A 26,689-nucleotide genomic window follows, 5' to 3' on the forward strand; every position below is an offset into this window, starting at 1 on the left:
GGTTATGACTGTCCCCCTCCCCCCCCCCCCCCCCCATCTCTTGCTCTCTTTTTTTCACTCTCTCACCATCGACTGTAGGTGCGTTCTTCACCGGCCAGGTAATAGGTCAAAATAGCAGATTTTAGGTGTCAGAAGGGATGACTGGGTTAGGCAAGGTTAGTGGGTAGGCGGGAGGTGTGGGCAAACTCTGCATAGTCTCTTAATGCCTAGAGGGATGGCAGTCCTTCAGCCATGGGTCCCCAGAGGTTTCCTCCACAAGGGTTTTTTTCCTCTCCTGAGTGCTGAAGGATGACTCTTCATGAGTCATGAGGCTTCTGCCATCTTGTTCCTCTTATAGGACAAGTTTGTAAGATTTCTGGACAAATCTTAGTCCGAAATTCCCTACTTTACAATGCAGAGTAAATAATAATAATAATTACAAAATAATAATAATAATAATAATAATAATAATAATAATCAGAAGAAGAAAAAGAAAAACAAGAAGAAGAACTAGATGAATAAGAAGAACAAGAAGAAAAAATAGGCTATATTTTATGTAAAATAAAAATAGACATTTATTTTTAAAATATAATTTGCTTGAAGCTGCCTTTATTTTTATTAATGAATCCTCTCAAAAGGTGAAGAAATAACACATATTTGGGGTGACAAAATATTAGGAGAGTTCAGAACCATACATTGTATATTCTACACAAGAGAGTAGCAGGCGAAGGAAGGGCAGGGAGGGAATGGAGTGTGATGTAGATGGAGAAGAGGTGAGTTGACAGAGAATGGAGAAAGGGAACTAGGATGAGTGGTGGGGAAGTAGGACCATGGTGCAGCAGAAGTTACAGAAAGTGTGGTGACAGGAAGAGAGGAGGGGAAGGGAGGGAGAAAGAGAGGTGGATGGGAAACAGAGGAGGGGATGTAGGAGACTAGGGGGAGGGATAGATGTGGAAGGAAGGTGCAGAAGAAAGAATTAGGTAGACAAGGGGTGATAGGGAGGGTTGATGTAAACCTGGACATAGTATGGGTGAGGTAAATGAATGTAAAAAATAATAATAATAATAATAATTGGTAAAAGTAGTGGAGACTGTATAATACCGACAGAGCAGTAGAATTGCTGGAGTTCAGGTAAAAATATGGTGTTGGTAAATGTGTATTATAGTTGAAAATAATTGAGTTGCAGGTGAAACTTACAGTGAAGATTATAAGATTGCATTAGTTCAGTTTTAAAATAGACTGCTAAAATTGAGAGTGCTTGTGAGAGTAGGGAGAAAGCAATGGTAATTCAGACAAGACTTACGAGAATATGTTAAAGCAAAATTACATTGGTACAGGTGAGAATTCAGATGATTTTGGTAAGCTATAAGCATAAATGTGAGTAGTTACAGATGAAGTGGAAAGGTCTTGCAGCGTTCCTAACACAGATGTAAGTTATGTGTCCAGGTTACTCAGACTGAAGTAGTTTGATGTGTAGAGGAAGTGGACTCACTTTTGTTTGAAAGCTGTCCTTCAGTGGTCCAGATTGTGTGGTTCATTCTGACCCGTTCGCACGCAGCGGTTCTTCACTGTGGTGCGAACGGGTCGGAAATACGCATGCACGGCGGATGCATTGCGCACACACATCGTTGCCGCGATGCTGCCAGAGAGAAAAGGGATCGCAGCGGCGATCGCAAGAAGACGGACAGGTGGGAGGCGTTCCGGGGTGGATACTCACCGTTTTCCAGGTGTGGTGAGTCCAACGCAGGCGGATCCAGGTGTTTGGAGGGCGGATGTCTGACGTCAGAGCCGGGACCTTCATCGCTGGATCCATCGCACTGGGTAAGTAACTGCAGGGCTAGTCTTGTTTTGCATGAAACTTTTTTAGCATAGCATCGCAGCCCTGCTATGCTAAAATACACTCCCCCATAGGTGGCGTCAGGTTGATCGCACGAGCAGCAAAAAGTTGCTACGTGCAATCAACTCGGAATGACCCCCAGTGTGTTGATTGTTGTCCTTCTGTTTTCCTTAGGTTTAATGTTGGTGAAACGACAAAATTAGGTTAAAATTGTAATTATCCTTTGAATAAAGGGGCTCATTCAGACTTGATCGCTCGCTTGCTGGTTTTTGCAGTCCTGCGTTCACATAGTTGCCGCCCACCGGGGAGTGTATTTAGCTGTGCAAGTGTGCAATCGCATATGCAGCCGAGCGGTCCAAAAAAACTTTGTGCAGATTCTGAGTTGGCCAGAACTTACTCAGCCGCTGCGATCACTGCAGCCTGTCCGGGGCCGGATTTGACATCGGACACCTGCCCTGCAAACGCTTGGACATGCCTGCATTTTTCCAACCACTCCCTGAATACAGTCAGTTGCTACCCACAAACGCCTTCTACCTGTCAATCTCCTTGCGAACGGCTGTGCGTATGGATTTTTCGTAAAACCCATCGCACAGCAACGATCCACTTTGTACCCGTGCGACGCACCTGCGCATTGCAGGTCATATGCGTGCACAGTTTTTACCTGATCGCAGCGCTGCAAAAAACAGTAGCAAGCGATCAGGTCTGAATTACCCCCAATGTCCTTTGAATTAATGGACACAAGCCTATTTGCACAAGCCTCCCTAATGCTCTTTAAGTTTATGTTTAAGTTTGGCTTAGGAATAGGGTGTTAGGGTTGTGTAGTGAATAGCGGATTGAGTTTGGGGTTAGGGTATTGGGGTTATGGTTAGGGTGAGGTTTGAGGTTAGGATTGAGCAGTGCTGAAAGTAGGGTGGTACGGAGTACCATTAAGAAATATAGTGGTTGTACACAGCACCACCTGCCCACCACTGGGACATAATTTATAAGGGGCATTTTTGTGTGTGGGACATAAAATGGTGTCAGCGGCATAACTGTGTGTGGCATAATATGTAATAGGCATTACGGTGTGTGGCATAATGTGTAATGGGCATTACGGTGTGTGGCATAATGTGTAAAAAGAATTACGGTGTGTGGCATAATGTGCAATGGGCATCACGGTGCTTGGCATAATGTGTAAGGGCATTACGGTGTGTGGCATAATGTAGCCATGCTCCTATTGTCATGTAGCCACTCCTCTAGTTTTGTGTGACCACGCCCCCCATGACATGTGACCACACCCATTTTTACTATCAGTACCACTAAGAAAAAAATTCTACTTGCACCAATGGGGATGAGTTAGGGTCAAAATTAGGGTAGGGATGATATGCGTCCTGGAGTTACAGATCTAAATATCATTGTGTAGATTCAGGCCCAGTTTTCAATTGCTGTGTAAGGTGGAATTGCAGTCTCCTGTAAACACTTTTCTATTCACCTAAATCCTGTCCAATCCAAAAAATACAAGGTCCTGAACCAATAATACTGAGAATGCAGCCTATCGAGTTATAATGACTAGTGACAATTTTGTTAAGCGATGCTCTTTGATAGGATGAGAAATGTTTGAAGACACAAAATGGTTTCATCTACTGAATGTGGGCGGTTGGTTTACTTTGTGACACAGGATTCAAATCTACTTCCAAAGATCTAGGGACTGATCCAGATGTGTGCGCAATGCAGATATTCATGCAAGTGAGCGATTATTGGTAGCCTGTGCACGTGCTGCGCTCACACTACACATGCACCAAGGTACTTTTGTGATGCTGCTTGTAACCAGGAATGAAAATATAGTGCTATGGATTGTTGGAGGACCAGTAACCAGTAACTTGCCTAGGGTCTCATGAGGTCTAAATCCGGCTCTGGCTCTACTGTAGGTTGTGAAAAAGTACATAAAAACCATTGGCATAATGTTAAAGCAAAATATCCATTATCCAATTGGGTAACCCATGCTCAGTGACATATGGTCAAAAAGGGTGTTCTATAAGTTACATACATCATGTGATCATGCGCTTTATCATTGATTCCACATACACCAGAACTTATATTTTATACAAGCAATGAGATAACGATACGTTACTCCAAGAAATGAGTTTTGTAATTATGAAACGTGTTGTACATACAGTAATTCCTAATAGTCCTAAACCAGAAGTTGATCTCATAGTAATATGGTCTGAGTCTATACTATGACATGCTGCAAGCAAGCGAGAGAAAAACTGTACAAAATCATTATATATTGACCAGTTTCACTTTTGGATAGGATGAAACCATGGAGCAAGTGCTGTACTGTATGTTTAAACTTCTTGGAATCGATTTCTACTGTAGCTATCATTTAAGCCAAGGTCCAGTACTCTGGGAATACTTCAGTATGGTTTTATAGATTTCTGCAATTTCCCGCTATCTGAGGTGCACTGATTAGCCTTGTCCTCTGTTCAGTCAGTAATGACCAGGACAGGTTCTGTTTCAAGACTTTGAGTGGGAGGCAGACAGACATGAAAACTGATGGTCAGGATGACTGAGCCATTAAGTGACTATGTGCTTGCATAACGGCACTGCTACTGGAGAAGTAATAAAGCTTGTTTCGTTTGAAAACAGTGTGGTAAGAACATTCTGTTTTATGCATAATAAATGTTAGTTCAAATGCAGCAAAAGGACTTCCGCAAGTTGGTGTATTCACTGGGGAACTGGAGCCAAGAACACTTAGACATACATTTCATAGATCAAATTATGCCTATATGACTACCCTACACATAGGAGAACGTTCCTTGTCTGGCTGCAGCCCCACCTCTGAAGCCAACACTGGTTTGGACTGATTTATGCCGTAAAGATAATCATGTTGCCTAGATTATTCTACCTGTTTCAAACTTTGCCTGTTTAAGTGATGGGGTCTTTTCTCTTATCATTACAAATGCCTTTTTAATAAATTTATCTGGAATGGTAAGAAACACTGGATAAACCATCGCTGTCCTGCTCAACCTTCAACATCCAGAGGCTTGGGTCTCCCTTTGTTCTTTCCATATTACCATGCTAATCATCTGAGCCATGTCCTATCTTGGCATATTTCCCTATTCCTCATGAACTCCTTTGTTTCCAGCAACATGCCGGGATTTTTGCCCTGGTTCCCTAGTATCCTCAGACAAGCATCAACCTTCTATTTTCAAACAATACAGTTCACGAACAACCTCTTGGATAGGCAATATGATATCACCACACTGTCTCAATATGGTGGCACCCACTTTTCCCAGGGAATTTAGCAACAGTTTTGTGAGGTCTTGTATTCTGGCTAGTATCTCAAGGCTTTGGCATGTGGCTTGTGATTTTGCTCAGAGGCCTTTTCTGATTTCTGTAACAAGCATCACCCCTCCTTAACTCTCCAGTGTTCTAGTAGCTTGTCTGGTGACTTACCTCTGCCACCTGTCCTGCAGATCAGTATACTGTATCCTGCTTTGCTAACTTGCCTGAGAAGTCTACTCAGCTTACAAGCTGCAGTCTGTGTTACTAGCTGCTGAATCTCTTTCCAGGCTTATTAGCCACATGAGAGTTAACAGCAATGTTATTCCTGACCATCTGGTGTTCCTGCACATCGCTTCCAGCTGGCAGTGAGGTCTTTTCATGATATCTGTGCACAGCGCTGTCAGCATCCTGAGGCTAACCCAAAGTGTGTCTCTCCACAGCACATTGCTTCCACTCAGCATTTTGCTGCACAGTATGGGTACAGCTATGTTGGAATCAGTCACCTGACTTTCCTCAGACACTCAGAGCGCTGCTTCCAGAATAGCTGATTGTAGCTTCCAATGAATGGTCAGTGCTATAAAGGGAATTTACTGACTAGCCCAATCTGCCGTTCTGCTGAAGTAACAGCTCTGTGCTGAGCTCCCTGGAACTTTGCATCAACTTGGTCCCAGTCCATCCAATCCAGTTCCAGTCTGGTTAATTTCAAATCTCTGCCCTGCTCCAGCTTCCAGTTCCAGTCTGGCTATTCAGGGACTTGTTCCTAGTGACACCTGTCCAGTTCCAGTCTGGTCATTCTCCAGTTCCAGTCCAGTAAACAACGTCACTCAGGAAGGGTCCAAATGAGCCACGTCATTTAATTTATCACTATGGGGTATATTTACTAAGGTCCCGATTTTGACCGAGATGGTGTTTTTTCTTCAAAGTGTCATCTCGGGAATTTACTAAACTCAAATCTCGGCAGTGATGAGGGCATTCGTATTTTTTTGGAAGTCAAAGAAAAAAAATACGAATGAATACACCATCGGTCAAATACGACTGTTTTTTGATACAACTCGGTAATTTACTAAAAAGTGTATTTTACGAATACTGCCGGCAATAGCCAAACACTGCCGTGAAAAAATACAAATCGTAAAAAAAAAGCAAATTTAAAACAGACCTGCTTTGTTTTACCGTGTTCTGATAGGCATGCACGAATCCATGAGATCCGTGCATGTTTATCAGTGGGAAGGGGTGGGAAAGTGTTACATTTTCTGGAAAAAAATGCGTGGGGTCCCTCCTCCTAAGCAAAACCAGCCTTGGGCTCTTTGAGCCGGACCTGGTTGAAAAAATATGGGAAAAAAATGTCAGGGGTTCCCCCATATTTAATCAACCAGCACCGGGCTCTGCGCCTGGTCCTGGTTCCAAAAATATGGGGGACAAAAAGCGTAGAGGTCCCCCATATTTTTGAAAGCAGCACCGGGCTCCACTAGCCAGGTACATAAAGCCACAGCCGGGGGACACTTTTATCTAAGTCCCTGCAGCCCTGGCATTACATACCCAACTAGTCACCCCTGGCCGAGGTACCCTGGAGGAGTGGGAACCCCTTAAATAAAGGGATCCCCCCCTCCAGCCACCCAAGGGCCAGGGGTGAAGCCCGAGGCTGTCCCCCCCATCCAAGGGCGGCGGATGGGGGGCTGATAGCCTTTTGAAAAAAATTTGAATATTGTTTTTAATAGCTGTACTACAAGTCCCAGCAAGCCTCCCCTGCAAGCTGGTACTTGGAGAACCACAAGTACCAGCATGCGGGTGGAAACCGGGCCCGCTGGTACCTGTAGTACTACTACTAAAAAAATATCCCAAAATAAACAGGACACACACACCGTGACAGTATAAGTTTATTACATACATGCACACCTCCAAACATACATACTTACCTATGTTCACATGAGGCTCGGTCCTCTTCTCCATGTAGAATCCTAGGGGTACCTGTGAAAAAAAATTATACTCACATAATCCAGTGTACCTTCTGTTCTTTGTATAATCCACGTACTTGGCAAAACAAAAAAACGGAAACCCGACCACGCACTGAAAGGGGTCCCATGTTTACACATGGGACCCCTTTCCCCGACTGCCAGGACCCCCCTGACTCCTGTCAAAGAGGGTCCCTTCAGCCAATCAGGGAGCGCCACGTCGTAGCACTCTCCTGATTGGCTGTGTGCTCCTGTAGTGTCTGTCAGGCTGCACACGGCAGAGATACAATGTTGCGCCTATGCGCTCCATTGTATCCAATGGTGGGAACTTTGCGGTCAGCGGTTGACCGAAAGTAACCTCACCGTGGCGCTCCCTGATTGACTGAAGGGACCCTCTTTGACAGGAGTCAGGGGGGGGGGTCCTGGCAGTCGGGGAAAGGGGTCCCATGTGTAAACATGGGACCCCTTTCAGTGCGTGGTCGGGTTTCCGTTTTTGTTTTGCCAAGTACGTGGATTATACAAAGGACAGAAGGTACACTGGTTTATGTGAGTATAATTTTTTTCACAGGTACCCCTAGGATACTACATGGAGAAGAGGACCGAGCCTCGTGTGAACATAGGTAAGTATGTATGTTTGGAGGTGTGCATGTATGTAATAAACTTATACTGTCACGGTGTGTGTGTCCTGTTTTTTGGGGATATTTTTTTAGTAGTAGTACTACAGGTACCAGCGGGCCCGGTTTTCCACCGCATGCTGGTACTTGTGGTTCTCCAAGTACCAGCTTGCGGGGGAGGCTTGCTGGGACTTGTAGTACTGCTACTAAGAACAGTATTCACATTTTTTTCAAAAGGCTATCAGCCCCCCATCCGCCGCCCTTGGATGGGGGGACAGCCTCGGGCTTCACCCCTGGCCCTTGGGTGGCTGGAGGGGGGGACCCCTTGATTTAAGGGGTTCCCACTCCTCCAGGGTACCCCGGCCAGGGGTGACTAGTTTAGTATGTAATGCCAGGGCCGCAGGGGCCTAGATAAAAGTGTCCCCCGGCTGTGGCATTATGTACCTGGCTAGTGGAGCCCGGTGCTGGTTTAAAAAATACGGGGGACCCCTACGCTTTTTGTCCCCCGTATTTTTGGAACCAGGACCAGGCGCAGAGCCTGGTGCTGGTTGATTAAATATGGGGGAACCCCTGACATTTTTGCCCCCATATTTTGTCAACCAGGACCGGCTCAAAGAGCCCGAGGCTGGTTTAGCTTAGAGGGGGGGGGGACACCACGCATTTTTTTTTAATGATGTGTAACAATGTTATTTTTTATACGAAAGGTGCACAATGAAGCCCTGCACGGATCTCACAGATCCGGCCGAGATTCATTGTGTTAATGTCGGCAGTGTTTTACTATTCACTCCCGTAAAACACTGCCAAAAAATACGAATGACATCGACATCGGAAAACACGAAAATGCAGAATACGACAGCTTAGTAAATTAGTCGTAATAAATTCAAAAAGTTGCAAATTTACACTTGCGATGTCATTCGTGTTTGAACTTTAACCTCATTCTGAAAAATACGAATTTTAGTAAATATACCCCTATATGTGTACCCAGCTTAAGAAGCAAAAAGGGTGGATATTACCTAAAGGATAAAAAAGGGGCAGACTAGATGGGCCTAGTGTTTCTTATCTGCCGTCAAATTCTGTGTTTCTGGCTAATACTGACCCATAAAAAAGCAACCTTGAATTACAATGAGTCTAGCCAGTCTACATTTTATTTTTACTTAAAAACATATTTTATGGGTTCTACGGAGTGTAATTAAACTAAAAGCCACTAATCTGCTTCCCTTGTAAGAAAGCGTATGACTGAATGTCATCAAATATTTACTGAGCACTGGTGAATACATAATTATTATTTTAGCAGTTTACAGAAAATAAACGACAAAAGTGTTAATCTTCTCTCAGCTTTTATTTTTTGTGATGTGAGCGATTACAAAAATACATGAAAGGTTTTGTTTCATCTGGGGAATGTGACAAATAAACAGAGGAAATAAAAAAAGTGTTTAATATATTTATGAAAACCTTGGTACAAGATTGTAATAATGTTGTTTCTGACACAAAAATAGATCAATAGAAAATGTATTCTTAAAGATACTGTATTTAGAACACTTCTAATAGCAGTACTGTACTGAAGAGGTTTAACAGCCTGATGGAAAGGGTTGAGGGCATTCAACAGCACTTGGATAACTATTTTGATGTCTGCAAAGCGTCTTGAGTCCTGTTTGGAGAAAGAGCGCTATATAAATAAAGTTATTACTATCATATGATTGGTTACTATTATCTATGACACAGAACACCCCTCCCCTTTTGTACTTGTGTACTTGACTGTACGGTAATGCAGGATCTGTGGTGCCATTTAAATGAATGATGATGTTGATGATTCTGTTGCTGTTCTCTATCAAAAGCAAATATCTATCTTTATAGAAGGGATGGTAACTATACGAATGTCACTCCACAAGAGTATAAGGCAGGCATGTCCAAACTGCGGACCTCCAGCTGTTGTGAAACTACATATCCCAGCATGCCCTGACACAGTTTTGCTGTCAGAGAATGCTAAATCTGTGTCAGGGCATGCAGGGATGTGTAGTTTCTCAAAAGCTGGAGGGCCGCAGTTTGGACATGCCTGGTATAAGGAGATCAACTGTCTTTAGGCATATTTGTCCAATTAATGGATTGGAGGTACACTATGACCGCCTGGAAGGTTTTATGTGGCCGCCAGTTCCACTGAAATCATCATAAAAGACTATTGTTTAATTGTTGTTTGATCACAGGTATTAGACATTGAGAATATAGGTTTAGCTTGTTAAACATTCCTTTTTGCCAGCTTGTATATTATTGCATGAACTGGTATTATTTATCTATACGCCCATATCATAATACTATTTATTGTATGTACTATTAACTTTCTCCAGTCAGGATCATACATACTGCTAATGAAATGTTCTTTTTTCCTATAGGAGATACATCTGTTTACATCCCACACAAATCCACAGGGTTGTTTCCTCTCTCTATACAGACAAGCTGGAAGACTTTTCACAAGGCAAACATGAAGTGGTAAGGGATGGGGTTTGCGCCAGGGTCAGCCTATGTGATCACAAGGATATCAGGAGGGATTAAAGCCACAGTACAAGCACAGGAGGGTGTAGTTTGTCAGCAGCATAACTTGGGGTGGACGAGGGCCTAGGGTGCAGAACCATACTTGTTCCATGGCACCTGTAGTTGGTTAGCAGGGTGCCTGGATTGGCAACATGCAGCCTAGAAAGCCATTGCAGAGCCAATTAGAGCATTTTTAGGATGCTCTGGATGCTCCGCTACTTCCTGGTCTTAGTAGTCCTGCACCCTCATTGTGACATCATGATGTCAGGGATGCAAGGCTGGGCTGGCACAGAGCAGACTATTGCAGACTATGGCCAGTGCCGGCACAGTAAACGGCTCCAGTTGGACTGGGCATGCAGTGGTAGGGATTGACTATAAGGAAGATATGGAGCAGCAAGGAGAGATTGCAAGTGGATCAGGAAGTTTATGGAAACATTGCTTCTTAGTGCACTTGATAAAAAAGGAGAACATTGATCTTAGACCCTATCCTGTGTAGAGAGGGGATCTGCAGCTGGGATTGTGCATCAAAGGGATCAAAGATGCTGGTGAAATATGGGTGAGTGTGTGTTATGCAGTGTGGCGAACCCATGGTTTTATTGCATTTACAGTAAGTTATTGTTGTGTGATTTTATACAATCAAAAAGTAAATCTTTTACCCCCTATTTGAGTAAATGTCTTATTTAACCACTGAAGTACTGGAAAGGTCACAGGTACTGACATGCCTTTCTGTTTCTTAACCAAAGTGTGAATATTCTCTGACATTAATTCTTTTTGGGGGGGATTTCTAAAGTCTTCCTAAGGTACTGTATAAGATCACCTTTATATTTATGTTCAATCATGGCCACCACCAGGAAGACATGCATCAGACAGCCAATTCCCCAATTCCCTAATACAACTGGAACCGCCAATCTACCAATAAGAAACACCAAAATTCTTCAAAATCCCCAAATTGCCAAATCTGACCATTTTTGAGTCAGGATTGGGGAATTTAGATTTTTCAACATGATTATCCCAGATTACCCTACCCTGCATCGTGGGATCGGAGAATTAAAACATTAATCAGTTAATCAGTTGCAAATGTATGGGGGCCTTAAGGCCATCTGGATGATGTTGAGGTGGAGCATGATGGGGACTTCAGAAGTGAAAGAAAGCTAAAATTAAATCTAATCAAATCAGAAAGGGGCTACCTGAATCTCAGAATGGGGTTTTACTGCAACTGAAAATTATTTTTTTCTATTGCCTTACACAACACAAAATATAATTTGCAATACAAGGTTCAAAAGAGCTCCAAGCGCACACTCTACATCACCCACATCCGAGTAAGCAATATTTTGCAACCCTCCATCCACCCCATCTTGACTCACTAAGTCATGAAATCACCCTTGCAGATGGCCAAATCAGGCGCATGACACCTTGAACTCTGAATTTTAACTGTGCAGCTACTTTTTTTGCAGACATATCAATTTGCTTTACTCTGTAGTTTTGTCTTCTTATTAAAAGTATTACATAGTAATTACAAGAGAATAAACCACAACAGTTTGTAGAACAATTCCAGAAAACACCAGTTATCTTCGGAAAGCTACACAATACCAGTAGTTTCTCACACTAATAAAAAGCAGCTTGCATAGTATCAAAAAGTTTTGTGAAGTCACATGATCTCACCGTGTAATTGAACAGGCTAATTACCCACTAGGCACACACATTACAGGGCTGTCTAAGCACAAATGGGTAATTATGTAGCTGATTAATTAGCAGCACCGAGACGGAATGATTACCCAATAAAAATGACAAGGTAGTTACTAACTGGCTCCTCAGCATTGGGGATATATTTGCTCTAGGACATACTTAAACCGCCCACTAATAACTTTACCCAAACATATAGACGGTGCATTTTTAAGCATAAACAAAACACCCTGTCAAATATACATTTTAAATGGTTACATTAAAGTGATGTATAGTGCTCAGGTTTAAATAGCATATGGAAATTGGAGAATCCACTTAACTTAATTTTCTAGAACGGAGGAAGGTACCTGTGGCTTGCCAGATGTTGTGCAGTTTCCACTCCTATCATTTGTAGAAGTTGTTTTTTTTTTCCAGACGAGGATGAGGGTTGTAGCTGAATAAAAATAGATTGTCACAAGCTCTGCACTCAGCTCTAGAGCTACAATATATAATGATGTGGTTTTATTTAGATTTGCATAGCTATTTTGAAGTGGTTTGTGTTGCAATGATATAACTGGAAACTGAGATAACACTGTGATATTAAGGCTTTCCTTTCTACTAAAGTCTAAATCCCTCAAACATTTGGAAGGCTCATCTGAGAATTATACTGACTTTTTAACCCCCACCCATAGCCAGATTAAGGAAGGGATGCTGTATCCCGGCCCCCCTTTGTCAGGGGGCCCCCATCCAGAGCACACTGACATCACTAGCTTTCCCTCTTATGCAGTAGCAGAACCAGCAGCCAGAATGCAAGCAGGACAGTGTGCAGTGCAGGCAAAAACACAGAAATATCATGTTTCATGAGCTACTGTACTGACAGAGCTTTCTGACCAGTGGAGAGATAGGAGGGTGGCGAGAGCTATAAGTAACACAGGGATCCCAGCTTCTCCTCCTCCCCCGCCTGGGTGTCTGAGCCTTGTGTAAACTGTTATGCAACTAAACCATTGAGTCTAGAGATAGAGACACACACACAGAGAGTCCTCCTGAGTCCTGTCCCAGTGTGTAAGTAGTACAGAGGCTGCTGCTATACTTGCATGTGACAAAATAAATTATTTTATTTTTCTATGTGTATTTTAAGGTTAAGTTGTCTTTGTTCCACTAATAGAAAAGTTTCTAAACTAGTTGTCTTTCAATTAGATGGAGCTATAAACAGTTCCCAGGCATTATTAAACTATTAGTTAAAGCTAATATACACCATGGGTTTAAATTTAATATACACAATCCATACCTCCCAACATGACCCATTCCAGGAGGGACAAAATGTTCTCTACCTATACTTCCTTCTTAATTTATGATTGCAATCACCTGTGTTGAAACATCTTTCTTATCAATTAAATCAACACAGGTGATGCCAATCACATATTAAGTGAGAAGTCCAGGTAGAGAACATTTTGTCCCACCTGGAATGGGACATGTTGGGAGGTATGCACATTTTAATATACATCCCCCACCTTCCATCGGAGACCCTCTGTCTTAAGTGCCCTGGGCACCTCCAAGGCATAATCCGGCTCTACCCAGTATCCCTCTTGCATGTTAGAACATTTTCCACAAATGCATCCACTTTATTTCCCAGCTGTCATTTTAAATCATTTTGTAACATTAAAATCAAAATCCCTAAAACTTCAGGAGCAAGGTGGTCCCTGGCTAGGTAGTCAGGTGATCTGCAATTGGGATCCCAGTAGTCAGCATACCGACGCCGGGATCTTGGACGCCGGGATGACGGCAGGGGGCCCAGGGCTATTCTCACTTGTGGGTGTCCACGACAACCAGAGAGTGGGAACAGAACCTGTGGCGAGCATAGCGAGCCACTAAGACCGCAGCGTGGCGAGTGCATCCTGGTGATCGCATTCTGGTGTCCGGGATCCTGGCATTGGTTGGCTGACCGCCGGGATCCTGAACGCCGGTCATCCAACCCCCCTGGCCATTATTGACAATGACACCCATTAAGATTTTTTTATTTATTTTTATTTACTGTTTATCTGGTCATGCGTCAATGATAAATAATGCAGCAACTGCATTCCAAATGAATGTAAACTGAAACAACTTTCTTTAGTAGTAAATATTATAATTAAAAAAACTTGAGCAGTCATAAAAAAATGCGAAAACACAATATGTAAATAATCATACATATCATATAGTGGGTAGACATATACTGGCCTATACTACATGAGCATTAAAAGGCTATAAAAAGAAACAGAGAGGAGGGTGCTTCACCACACTTAGTATTCCCCCAGCACACTGACTAATACCTGTAACAATACTTTAACCTATCTGGTAATAGAATTCAAGAGATATTTGTTACATGAATTTGTAAATACATGGAAAGCTGCTGAGCCACTTCACATCTTTTCTGATATCAGCAGTCCTACACTATATAATAGCAGTGCCCATATAGGACCATGTGATTTGTCTACAGCAAGGCCTCATGATAAAGGCTGATGCAAAAATACACCCAGATGGACTAATGGCTTCCTCAGCCTTCACCGGTGGGCCACATTGAGATTTGGGCTCTGCTGACAGCAGATCATAGGTCCCAGCTCACTCTCACCAGGAGATTCAATTGCACATCAAGGAAACCTGTTGAACAGGCAAATCCTGAGAGAAACTGCATGATTTCCATATGCTGACAGCACAATATACTGGTGAAGAGAATTAGTTCTTGGAAACACTAAGAAAAAGAGATGTGGACATACAGTAAATAAGAGATCTGGTTGAGCTGAAAGGCTAGCATCTATGAGGTACAGTAAAAGATTTGTGGTGAATAGTGGCCGATGTCCACAATGTGCCATTGTGACATTGTTGGAACGAGGCAATGGCAACCGCCACAAAAAGGTCCCTAAATAATGCATTTTAGTTTGTGGTCCCTAAAGGAGTGTGAATTAAAGTATATGATTTAGGGGTTACTATACGAGCAGTTGGGTAAGGTCCCCATACATTAGCGATTGATTGGGGCAATTTGCTAATTTGCAGATGATTGTAAAAATCTATCTGCAATGTATGAGGTTCACAGATTGCGAATTCAGAATATCGACTGGGATTGCTAAATGAGGTTGTCCAACATGTTGGATTTCACAGATCAATTGGGGCTGTGGATTTCTAGCGTATTGTAACAATTAGCAGATCTGCAGACAGTTTGCACTTAAACTGATGAGCCTTTCAAGAATGTCAGATCTGTATTTGCTGAAAATGATCTGCAAATCTGAAAAATATCTGTAATGTATGTGTGCAGATTGGTGGATTTGAGAATTTTTTTAAATCTGGAAAAAATATCAGACTCTGCAAATTGTTTTTTTTTGTGATTGCTGATGTATGGGGCCCTAACACTTCTAATCTAATCAACCCCTAAGAGCCTACAGCTGTATTCCTTACCCAAGAGGTTTAAACTGTCCATTATGCTTTTACTTAAACATAATAAATATAGTGCAGGTTATAAAAAAAAAAAACTTGGTCATTGATAATATTCTTGCTGGTTCCAACTTCCTATAGGTGGCATTTGGGGACCTAGGGGTGACTCCCGGTAAGCTGGCTCTCAATTTAGATATATTTTTGTATGTGCTATTATCATGTAGCCTTACAGTGGACAATTATATGGCCCAGAGTGGGTACTGTTATCATGCAGTATCAGACAAGCTTTGACATTTGGTATGGAAGCTTACTATATCTTTGCAAATATATGTAACTAAGATCTTTGAATTATCTACTACCATGTAGTTTTCCAAATCGTATTGCTAATACCTCTTGGTGTGCTGTGGAGAATCTGTTTTGTGTATCTTTGTAGTTAGAAAAACCCCTCCCTTTCAGCACCTGAGAGGCATTACTAATTTGACTGAACAGCTTTCATTTTAACTTTCATATTCATAGGCCACAAGTAAAAAATATTGAAAACAAAAGCCACCAGTGGAGATGTCTCTTTTAAATCATTTCACCAGCCAAAACTTAATTCCCAGATCCATGTCTTACTATAGAGCAAACAGAGTTGATTTGGCGTAAGTTGAGCATACTGTATCACCAAAACAGTAATATGTTGCATTGCTAAATCTTTAAATAGCATTAAAATGTATCTGACCGAGATCATTAACAATATCTGTTGGATCCATTTAGTGGAAGATCTTTGACAGACACAGTAGTTATATTCCCTGCAGCTGAGCACAGTAGGATGCTGTATCTAACCAGTAGTGATTTTCCCCGGACAATGGATCACCTTTTTTACAATATTTTCCTTTCTCCCTTAATTTTTATTCTACTTTTTCCACTTTATTCTTTCTATACTTTTTTATACTATTTAATTTTCTCTTATTAAGCTTTTACCTTAATATAATCTATTTTCCAAAGAGGCTTTCTGCCAAACTCTATGATTTGACAAGTTTACTGTATTTGTATTGTGCTCACGTTAGTAGTTTGCTGCCCCTCTATAAGAACATAATCCTACTATTATCATTGTTTCATCTCTGTTCCTGTATGTTATGCTCACAAGTTTAAATAAACACTATTGTGTATAACTGTATGTCACTATTACAAAATGTAAAGTATTTGGATGAACGTATATTGGCCCTCATTCCGAGTCGTTCGCTCGGTATTTTTCATCGCATCGCAGTGAAAATTCGCTTAGTACGCATGCGCAATATTCGCACTGCGACTGCGCCAAGTAATTTTACAATGAAGATAGTATTTTTACTCACGGCTTTTTCATCGCTCCGGCGATCGTAGTGTGATTGACAGGAAATGGGTGTTACTGGGCGGAAACACGGCGTTTTAGGGGCGTGTGGATGAAAACGCTACCGTTTCCGGAAAAAACGCAGGAGTGGCCTGAGAAACGGGGGAGTGTCTGGGCGAACGCTGGGTGTGTTTGTGACGTCAAACCAGGAACGACAAGCACTGAACTGATCGCAAATGCCGAGTAAGTCTGAAGCTACTCTGAAACTGCTAAGAAGTTTGTTATCGCAATATTGCGAATACATCGTTCGCAATTTTAAGAAGCTAAGATTCACTCCCAGTAGGCGGCGGCTTAGCGTGTGTAACTCTGCTAAAATCGCCTTGCGACCGATCAACTCGGAATGAGGGCCGTTGCACACTAGCTATTCTAGCCGTTCTTCGCACGGGAATTTTTGATTTTCATGGTTGTAAATATAAATGAGTGTTAACATTTGGTAAATCTATAGATATGTAAATTTGAGATTTTCTTAATTTAAGTAACTATTAATCCATGGTTCTTGCCGTTATCCGAGGAGCACCAGTAGCAGATATGGTAAAAAGTGACAGGACCAGTTTTCTAATTTAATAAATTCTAGGGTTTAATCCATATTTTGATCTGATTGTTTGTTTGGATGTTATTGTTCACGCAACGCAAGCCAAGCATCAGTAATGACGTAATTATGTCAACCCCCTTTTCATCCCCTTACGGGAGGTTTATTACATTTCTAATTACGTTGTTTTCCTATTTCCAACCTGCAGAATACCTATGTTGAATTTCATCTTCCTAACATATCAGGAAGTAAGAGAATTAGTGATGAGTGAGTGAGTGAGTGAGTGAGTGAGGACTTTTGCATCTTTGTAGTTTATTAAATTCTACACGCTGGAGGTGCAATCCAAATGTTGATCTAATTTTCCGTTTGGGCGTTATTGTTCACGCAACGCAAGCCACACATTGGAAATGACATCATTATGTCAACCCCACTTTCATCCCCTTAGGGGAGGTTTATTTAAATTCTAATTATGTAGTTTTCCTATTTCCTACATGAAGAATACCTATGTTAAATTTCAGCTTCCAACCATATTGGGAAGTAAGAGAAGTAGTGAGTGAGTGAGGGCTTTCACATATATATATATATATATATATATATATATATATATATATATACACTCCAAAAGATAGAGGCACTCCCGGACTTTAAACAGATTTAAACAGCAATGGTGGTTTATTCAACGTTTCGGGGTACTGCCCCCCGTCATCAGGACCCACACAACGTTGTGTGTGTCCTGATGACGGGGGGCAGTACCACGAAACGTTGAATAAACCACCATTGCTGTTTAAATCTGTTTAAAGTCCGGGAGTGCCTCTATCTTTTGGAGTGTATGGTAAGGGGGTTGGCAGGCCCCGGGAGTGCACCCTGGCAAGGTATCATTGTTCTCTATGGAGTGCCGGCTTTTGGATTTGGATATATATATATATATATATAATGGCCCTTTAATCTAAGTTGTCCAGGACTGTATAATTGAAACAGGAGGCGGTCAAGATCCCGCCGGACGGAATCCCGGCGGCCGAAATACCGACGCCGGAATCCCGACTGGCACAATCCCGACATATTCTCCCTCCGTGGGTGTCCTAGACACCGATAAAGGGAGAATATAATAGTGTGCAGAACGTAGCGAGGCACCGTGCCCGCAGCGTGGCAAGCGAAGTGAGCCTGCAAGGGGCTGCGTTCCGCTCGCCACCCCTGTCGGGATTGTGTGGTCGGGATTCGCGCGTCTGTATTTTGACCTCAGGGATCCCGTCCAGCTGGATTTAGTACTGATCCCATTGAAACAGAAGTACAGTACAGATGAAGCCATAATTGAAACAGCTTATTATTCTGATTCACAATTTGATATCGTTCAAAGTTCAAGTATTTAGTTGATACTAGACCACAACTCTTCCCAAAGGGGGTACAGTCGTGCCATCCAACAGATTGGTGGCAATGATTCCCGGAGGTGTACCTGGTAATTCTGAAGCATTATGCTGTTCCCTAGCCTTCCCTAACTACTGTATGAAAACATTCCTGTATAACCTTGCACAGTAGTGGCAGGTAAATGAAGGTGGGCACCACTTGATGGGAGGTGGCACAGCAGACTTCCCTGCATGAAAGCCTGGCTTGGTGAGGAGATTACTATTTAATTTGTAACTGATGGTGGGGCAGGGGGTATTGGGGGGCAGCAAATTATAGTGCAGAAGTTGGCGGCAGTTGGGCAGTGAGGTTGGGACTGCTTTGCTGGTCTGGAGGCAGACATGAAGGGGGCAGTAATGTGATGGGGGTACAGTATCTGGCACTATACTGGGTGCATTATGTGTATCTGACACCATTGGGGCATTATGTGTATCTGCCACTATTGGGGGCATTATGTGTATCTGGCACTACTGGGTACATATGAGTATCTGGGGTTTAAGAGGTGTGCTGAAGAGGGTGAATGAAAAGTGACTCCCTCTGCAATTACAGTAGAATCGCACAGCACATGTTGGGGTATATTTACAAAGATTCGTGTTTTTGCCGTTTCTAATGGCGTTTGAACTCGAATAGTATTGGGTGCATTTTACTGCAACTTTTTGAATCCTGATACGATCATTCACTAAGCTGCCGATTTTTCCAAATTCGTATTTTCCGATGTCGATGTGATTCGTAATGTCAGGCAGTGTTTTACGGGAGTGATGAGTAAAACGCTGCCTGACAAAACACAAGGAATCCCAGCCGGATCTGTGAGATCCGTGCAGGGCTTCATTGTGTACCTTAAGAAGGTGTTTAAATTGTTAAAAATTCAGAAAAAAATTGCGTGGGGTCCCCCCTCCTAAGCACAACAAGCCTCGGGCTCTTTGAGCCGGTCCTGGTTGACAAAATATGGGGGAAAAATGACAGGGGTTCCCCCATATTTCATCAACCAGCACCGGGCTCTGCGCCTGGTCCTGGTTCAAAAAATACGGGGGACAAAAAGCATAGGGGTCTCCCGTATTTCTTAAACAAGCACCGGGCTTCACTAGCCAGGTACATAATGCCACAGCCGGAGGACACTTTTATTGTGGTCCCGGTGGCCCTGGCATTACATACCCAACTAGTCACCCCTGGCCGGGGTACTCTGGAGGAGTGGGAACCCCTTAAATCAAGGGGTCCCCCCTCCAGCCACCCAAGGGCCAGGGGTGAAGCCCGAGGCTGTCCCCCATCTAAGGGCGGTGGATGGGGGGCTGATAGCCAAGTGGCTATCAGCCACCCATCCACCGCCCTTGGATGGGGGGGACAGCCTCGGGCTTCACCCCTGGCCCTTGGGTGGCTGGAGGGGGGGACCCCTTGATTTAAGGGGTTCCCACTCCTCCAGGGTACCCCGGCCAGGGGTGACTAGTTGGGTATGTAATGCCAGGTCCGCCGGGACCACAATAAAAGTGTCCTCCGGCTGTGGCATTATGTACCTGGCTAGTGGAGCCCGGTGCTGGTTTAAAAAATACGGGGGACCACTACGCTTTTTGTCCCCCATATTTTTTGAACCAGGACCAGGCGCAGAGCCTGGTGCTGGTTGATGAAATATGGGGGAACACCTGTCATTTTTTTCCCCATATTTTTTCAACCAGGACCGGCTCAAAGAGCCCGAGGCTGGTTATGCTTAGGAGGGGGGACCCCGCGCATTTTTTTTCTGTTTTTACACTAAACACACCATTTCCCATAGATAACCATGCACAGATCTCACTGATCCGTGCATGGTTATCCAAACTCGACTGAAAAAAGCAGGTCTATTTTTTTGCTGCTTTTTTTAACGATTCGCAAAAAAATAGACCCGCACTTGAGCACTCAGAGACTAACACCCAAATACGAATGAATAGTGAATACCCGTATTGTATGAAATAACAGCGGCGTTTGACCGATGGTCTATTCATTCGTATTTCAGAACTTTGCCGTTAAATCCATTATGAATAGACCAGACACTGCCGAGATTTGTGCTTAGTGAATTCCCGGATTGGGACTTTGAAAAAAAAACACAAATCGGACAAACTCGATTTTTTAGTAAATATTGGCCGTTGAATGTTGCCAGCGTATGCGTTGTATTTTAAGCTGCAGTGGAGTTTTCTGGGAGAGATGTGTCAAACCTTTGAGAGATATACAGTTGAAAGATAAAGAACCAAGCAATCAGCTTCTAACTGTCATTTAACATGCTCTGCTTTAAAAATGACAGTTAGGAGCTGATTGGTTGCTACTTTTTTGCAGTTTTTCGCAGCCATGCAAACGAGTCAGAACTGCGCATGCGCGCGGGCGGCAATACACAGGACTAACGAGAATAACTAAGAAAGCATTCGCAGCGGCGAACGCAAGAAGATTGACAGGAAGAGGCCGGCTGCGGGTGGCAACTAACCGTTTTCTGGGAGTACCGAAGAAAATGCAAGCATGTCCGGCCGAATGAAGGGAGGGATCCTGATGTCAGCTCCAGGAAGGATCATCGCAGCAGTGAGTAAGTCTTGAGCTGTGCAGAGATTGCACAACCTTTTTGCTTGTGCAGTGTCTGCACAGCGGATCACAGCCCTGCACAGCAAATCCCCCCTCCCCTGTAGGTGGCAACTACCTTATCGCAGCAGTGCTAAAAGTAGCCTGCTAGCGATCAGGTCGGAATGAGGGCCATTGTGACAGGGATCACTTCCTACTTCCTTCCCTTGATGCAGAAGAAGCAGTTATTGGCAAGTGAAAAGTTTGGTGCTGGAGAAGACAACCAATGGTAAGTGACATTTGATCTTCATAAATTTCTGGGTCACTTAGCGCTGCCATAGACCTATGGATAATGCTGTATTAGCTCTGGCAGGCAGAAGACAAAGAAATTCCCTTGGTATGTATCAACATATTGATGTGCAGGGATGCTCTCTCTCTCATTCAATTTGTTTCCCCTTATCTCCCTTCAGTATGTGTACCATGACATAGGTTTCTCTGGCATTACAGTCAGTTATAGCAGTGTAGGAAGGGGGAAAGCAAAGGTAAGGGATAGATAGACAGATCTATAATGCCAGGAGTCGCACATCCGTGGGGTGGTAGCGGGGCTAGTATGACATGGTTGTATGACAATTGCGTCACAAGGCCCCATCCTTGTTATAAACACAAAAGTCGCTGCATTTTATCACAAGGGAGTAGGGCCTAATGAGGCAAATAGTCTGGCTCCATCTACATCAGCTACCACTGGCATCTCGCCTCTGTGGTTCTACCAAAAAGAAGAGTAAAATAGGTAAGTATTGCTAGCAGTGGTGAAATTAGAGATGTGCTCCAGCCCATTTTGTTGGTATTGGTTCTCATTCATTGTTGGGTTTTGGTTTTAAACCTGTATTTCTGCTGCAGGGTACACTGGGCTCCACAGGGAATGATATTGGGGTGTAGAGTAGGATCTTGATCCGAGGCACCAACAGGCTCAAAGCTTTGACCTTCTTCCCAGAATGCCTAGCGCCGCCTCCTCTATAACCCTGCCTCTGTGCACAGGAGCTCAGTTTTGTAGTTGGTGCCATGTGGTTAGCAGGCATACAACAGGTGGGCTGCTACAGCAGCCCTGAGAAGAGCTTTTTAAGTGAAGATAGAAGACTTTAAGGGCTACAGCAGTGATAGCTGTCAGTCTGACATCTCCTGCTGCAGCTCCATCACCTCCCCCAGCGGCGCTGTATACTCCCACGCCCTGGTTGCCGGGTACTTACAGCGGATGCTCCGGTTTGCTCACCGTTAGTCATACACTCGCCGAAATTCTCCTGGATAGCGTGGCTGCACTCAGGGAGGAGGTAAGTGGGGCCCCTAGGCGAGTCCCGCTGAAATCGCGATCCGGCGCGGCGGTGGGAGGCGGGCCGCGTGCGCTGGCGTGGACACTGTGGTCGAGCGGGGACTCCACTAAATCACCAGAGCAAGGGCACAGGTCATTTTTTTTTACTTATAAAAACCATTATTATTACAGCCCATAGTACCAGTGGTGAGTCCAGCAGGAGGATAAGGCTTTGACCTGTAGCCCTTCCCCCAGCCCCAGGGCGCCATTTACAGTAATGTTCCCGCCCTGGAGCTGCATATATCTCTCTCCATCACTCCCAGTCAGTGTATGGGCGCCATTACACAGAGCAGCACTGTTCCTGGGACTGTTTGGGCAAATCCTCCTTTGTAAAGCCGCCTGCACGTCAGCGCTGTGCATTTTACAAGACACTTAAGTATTCTACATGTCTATTGACAGTGTTAGTTAAGAAACAGTGCATTTGGTCAGGGTTACATAGTAAAAGTACCCTTTGATATACATCCAGTCTTTACTGTGCATTGATATATCTACTAATTATATAGCTATAGTGAGTATTACTTTGTATTGCTAGTCCAGTGCAGTTTTATTGCATGTCATAATTTCTGCATTGTACATTGTGACTATATGTGTGTGCATATAGCTGCTGTGTGACCTCCATTTCATGTATCTCACTCAGATTGCTATCCCTATATTCTATAACCTGAGGGGGCTAAGTGAATCAGGTATACCATTTAATATAGGTAGTTCACTGGACATACTCAGTGTGTATTTTTCTCTGTGATTTTTAGTCACCATATACCTCTTGAATTCCCTGTTTGTGCTGATACACTGCACGTGGGCTTCTTGTCAGGTATTGTGCTGCTGATATTGTACTGTGTTGCCTTGCATGAGCTTTCGGATATGTCAGCTACACAGGGCAATGGTGCTGGGGCTGATCCCACATTGCGTGGTGGTGACGCTGCAGACACATTTGAGGAAAACATAGCAGCTGAGGGTTCAGGTTCTGGGGGATCCTTACCCCCAAGTGGGACTGTAGCAACGGGGGTTCAAAATGACCCACCTTGGGGTACCTTCACGCTATTGAATACGCTGGTAACTAGACTAACGTCCCCTATGGGACCTCCTGTGCCGGTACAACCGCTTATGGTCCCCACGGTTAACCCACCATGGGCAGATCAACTGTCCGCTGAGTTACAGCAATTGAACAAATCACTGACTACTCAGAAGTCTTACCCTCACCCGCCTAAGACCAAGGGGTCCTCTAAGCGGGCCATTACTTCCTCACAATCCACCAACGTCCCAGACACCTCGTCTGATGAGGATGGTGTTTATACTGACCACACAGATTCTGATCCCGACGCTTCTGATGAGGAAGCTGTTTCACAGGTGGATGTCCCTGACTTGATGGAGGCTATCAGGCTCATTCTTCAAATTACTGATGACCCGGAGCCTGCTGCCCCTAAGAAACCAGACAGGTTTAAACGTCAGAAAGTGGTTAAACAAGTTTTACCTCATTCTAACCATTTAGTTGACATACGTCAGGAGTCCTGGGAAAATCCAGGAAAGAAATTCATGCCTCACAAGAAGATGCTGGATTGCTACCCCCTCGCAGCAGAGCTAAGTAAAAATTGGGACACACCCCCACTAGTGGATTTGCAGGTGGCGAGGCTGGTGGTATCCTCGGCTCTGCCTGTAACTACCGTCACGTCTCTGAAAGAACTGACGGATAAGCGTGTGGAGGGTTGTTTAAAGGCAATTTACACCCTAACTGGTGCTGCGCATAGGCCCACCATTGCAGCAACATGGGCTGCAGAGGCTGCTGAAGAGTGGGCTCAGGAGCTGGAGGCGGAGTTGCCTTCCAACGCTTCTTATCATGCTAGACAATGTCTGTCATATTGTCACAGCGTCTCATTATATTAAGGAGGCAGCTTCTGATGCCGGTATTCTGGCAGCCAAGGCTTCTACTACATCCATTTTGGCTTGACGGATTCTCTGGTTACAGTCCTAGTCTGTTGATCTGGACTCTAAGAAAACCCTGGAGGTACTCCCTTTTAAGGGAGACATTCTTTTCGGAGAAGACCACAACAAGATAGTAGCTGACTTAGCTTTTGCTAAAACAGCATGTCTACCTAGTACTGCTCCATCGGTGCCGAAGGCTAAGAGTACACCCTTTCACTCCTTTTGTCCTTCAGGGAAAGCAAAAGGTCAGGCGTACCTGACCTTTCTGACCAAAAGGTCAGGCGTACCTAAAACAGGTTCACACTTCCTAACCCAATAAGCCCAAACCCAAACGGGCTTGGGCTGCCCGTCAGCCTGCTTCCAAAACTGACAAGCCTGCTGCATGACGGGATGGGCCTCCCTCTGGAGGATCTCAGGGTGGGGGGCCAACTTCTAGGGTTTACCCAGGAATGGTTGAAGACCACTTCCAATGCCTGGGTACGGGAAGTCGTCACTCGAGGTTACGCCATATCCTTCAAGAATCGTCCCCCTCATCGATTTTGCCTGACAGACGTCTCTTCGGATCAGGTAAAGGCAAAAACTCTTCATTCAGTGGTACAGTCCCTCCTGAACACAGGAGTGGTAGTCAGGTGCCTCTGGCTCAGAGAGGCAAGAGGTATAATTCACCGCTGTTCCTAGTCCCAAAACTGAATGGGTCCTCCCGGCCCATTCTCAACCTCAAGTCCTTGAACAAATTTGTGAGGGTCTCCAAGTTTCGTATGGAAACTCTTTGCTGTATTGTTCTGGTATTGGAACCTGGGGATTATATGGTCTCCGTGGACATACAGGATGCTTACCTGCATATTCCCATTGCAGTGTCGCATCAACAGTACCTGAGGTTTGCAGTTGGCAACCTCCATTACTAATTTTGGGCGTTACCTTTTGGTTTGACCACGGCTCCGTGAGTTTTCACCAAGGTCATGGCGGTAATGATGGCTGTACTCTGCCGTCAAGGGGTCAGGATCCTACCGTACCTGGATGACTTGTTGATCCTGGCAAATTCCCCAGAAATTCTCCTACGCCATCTTAATCTGACTATCCAGTTTCTGCAAGCCCACAGGTGGCTCATCAACTGGAAGAAATCTTCCCTGGTCCCTGCTCAGAGCATGGTGAACCTGGGGCGTTGTTGGACACTCACAACCAGCGGTTGCTCTTGTCTCAGGAGAAAGTGCTGAAGCTTCAGGACAGAATTCGATGCTTCCTATCTCGTCCGCAAGTGTCGATACATTCGGCAATGCAAGTGCTAGGTCTCATGGTGTCAGCTTTCGACATGGTGAAGTACGCTCAATTCCATTCCCGCCCTCTGCAAAAGCTGATTCTTGCCAAGTGAGGCAGCCTGCCTCACCGGATCAGGTCTCAAATGATCTCCTTGTCTCTGAAGGTCCATCTGTCACTGAGCTGGTGGCTCCAGGACCAACGATTGAGCAGGGGTCGTCCCTTCTGGATCTCCAACTGGGTCCTTCTGACGACGGATGCCAGTCTGAGAGGTTGGGGCATGGTGTTGGAGCAACACTCCCTTCAGGGTCGGTGGACCAAGGAGGAGTCTCTCTTCTACCGATAAACATTCTGGAATTGCGGGTGGTGTTCAACTAATTGAACTTGGCCCAGCATTTAATAAAGAACAGACCTGTTCAAGTACAGTCGGACAACGCCACCACGGTGGCATACATCAATCATCAAGGTGGCACTCGAAGCTGCATGGCAATTAGGGAAGTATCAAGGATTCTTCAATGGGCGGAACGCCATCTGCCAGCCATATCGGCAGAATTCATTCTGGGTGTCCTAAACTGGGAAGCGGACTTTCTCAGTCGTCAGGACATACACGCCGGAGAGTGGAAACTCCATCCAGAAGTGTTTCAACTCCTTGTGGACAGGTGGGGCCTTCCAGATGTGGAACTGATGGCGTCTTGACACAATCACAAGGTTCTGGTCTTCGGAGCAAGGACAAGGGATCCCCAAGCAGTGTTCGTGGACGCACTGGCAATTCCATGGAACTTTCATCTGCCATACGTATTCCCTCCAGTGTCACTCCTGACCAGAGTAATAAGGAAGTTCAAGCAAGGAGGAATCCTACTTCTGATCGCTCCAGCATGGCCCAGACGGCACTGCTTCTCAGACCTTCAGGGTCTCTCGATAGAGCGTCCCCTTCTACTGCCACAACGCCCAGATCTCCTCGTTCAGGGCCCCTGTGTATATCAGGATTTAGCCCGGTTGGCCTTGACGGCATGGCTCTTGAAGCTTCCGTCTTGAGGGCAAAAGGATTTTCTGAGGCGGTCATTGAAACCATGTTGAAGGCCCGGAAACCGGCTTCTGCTCGGATTTTC

The 26,689-nt window shown here is 44.4% G+C and overlaps 1 long non-coding RNA gene across 1 annotated transcript in view; it reads left to right on the forward strand.

The window, feature by feature from the left end:
* LOC134935082 (uncharacterized) overlaps window positions 1–26,689 on the forward strand; it is a 239,421-nt gene that overhangs the window by 131,804 nt on the left and 80,928 nt on the right. The window contains exon 2 of the long non-coding RNA XR_010179889.1: window positions 10,031–10,127. This is a non-coding gene — a long non-coding RNA (uncharacterized LOC134935082). The remainder of the gene's footprint in view (window positions 1–10,030; window positions 10,128–26,689) is intronic.

Source organism: Pseudophryne corroboree, chromosome 6 (genome assembly GCF_028390025.1).
Source record: "Pseudophryne corroboree isolate aPseCor3 chromosome 6, aPseCor3.hap2, whole genome shotgun sequence".
In the NCBI taxonomy this organism is placed as follows: Eukaryota; Metazoa; Chordata; class Amphibia; order Anura; family Myobatrachidae; genus Pseudophryne; species Pseudophryne corroboree.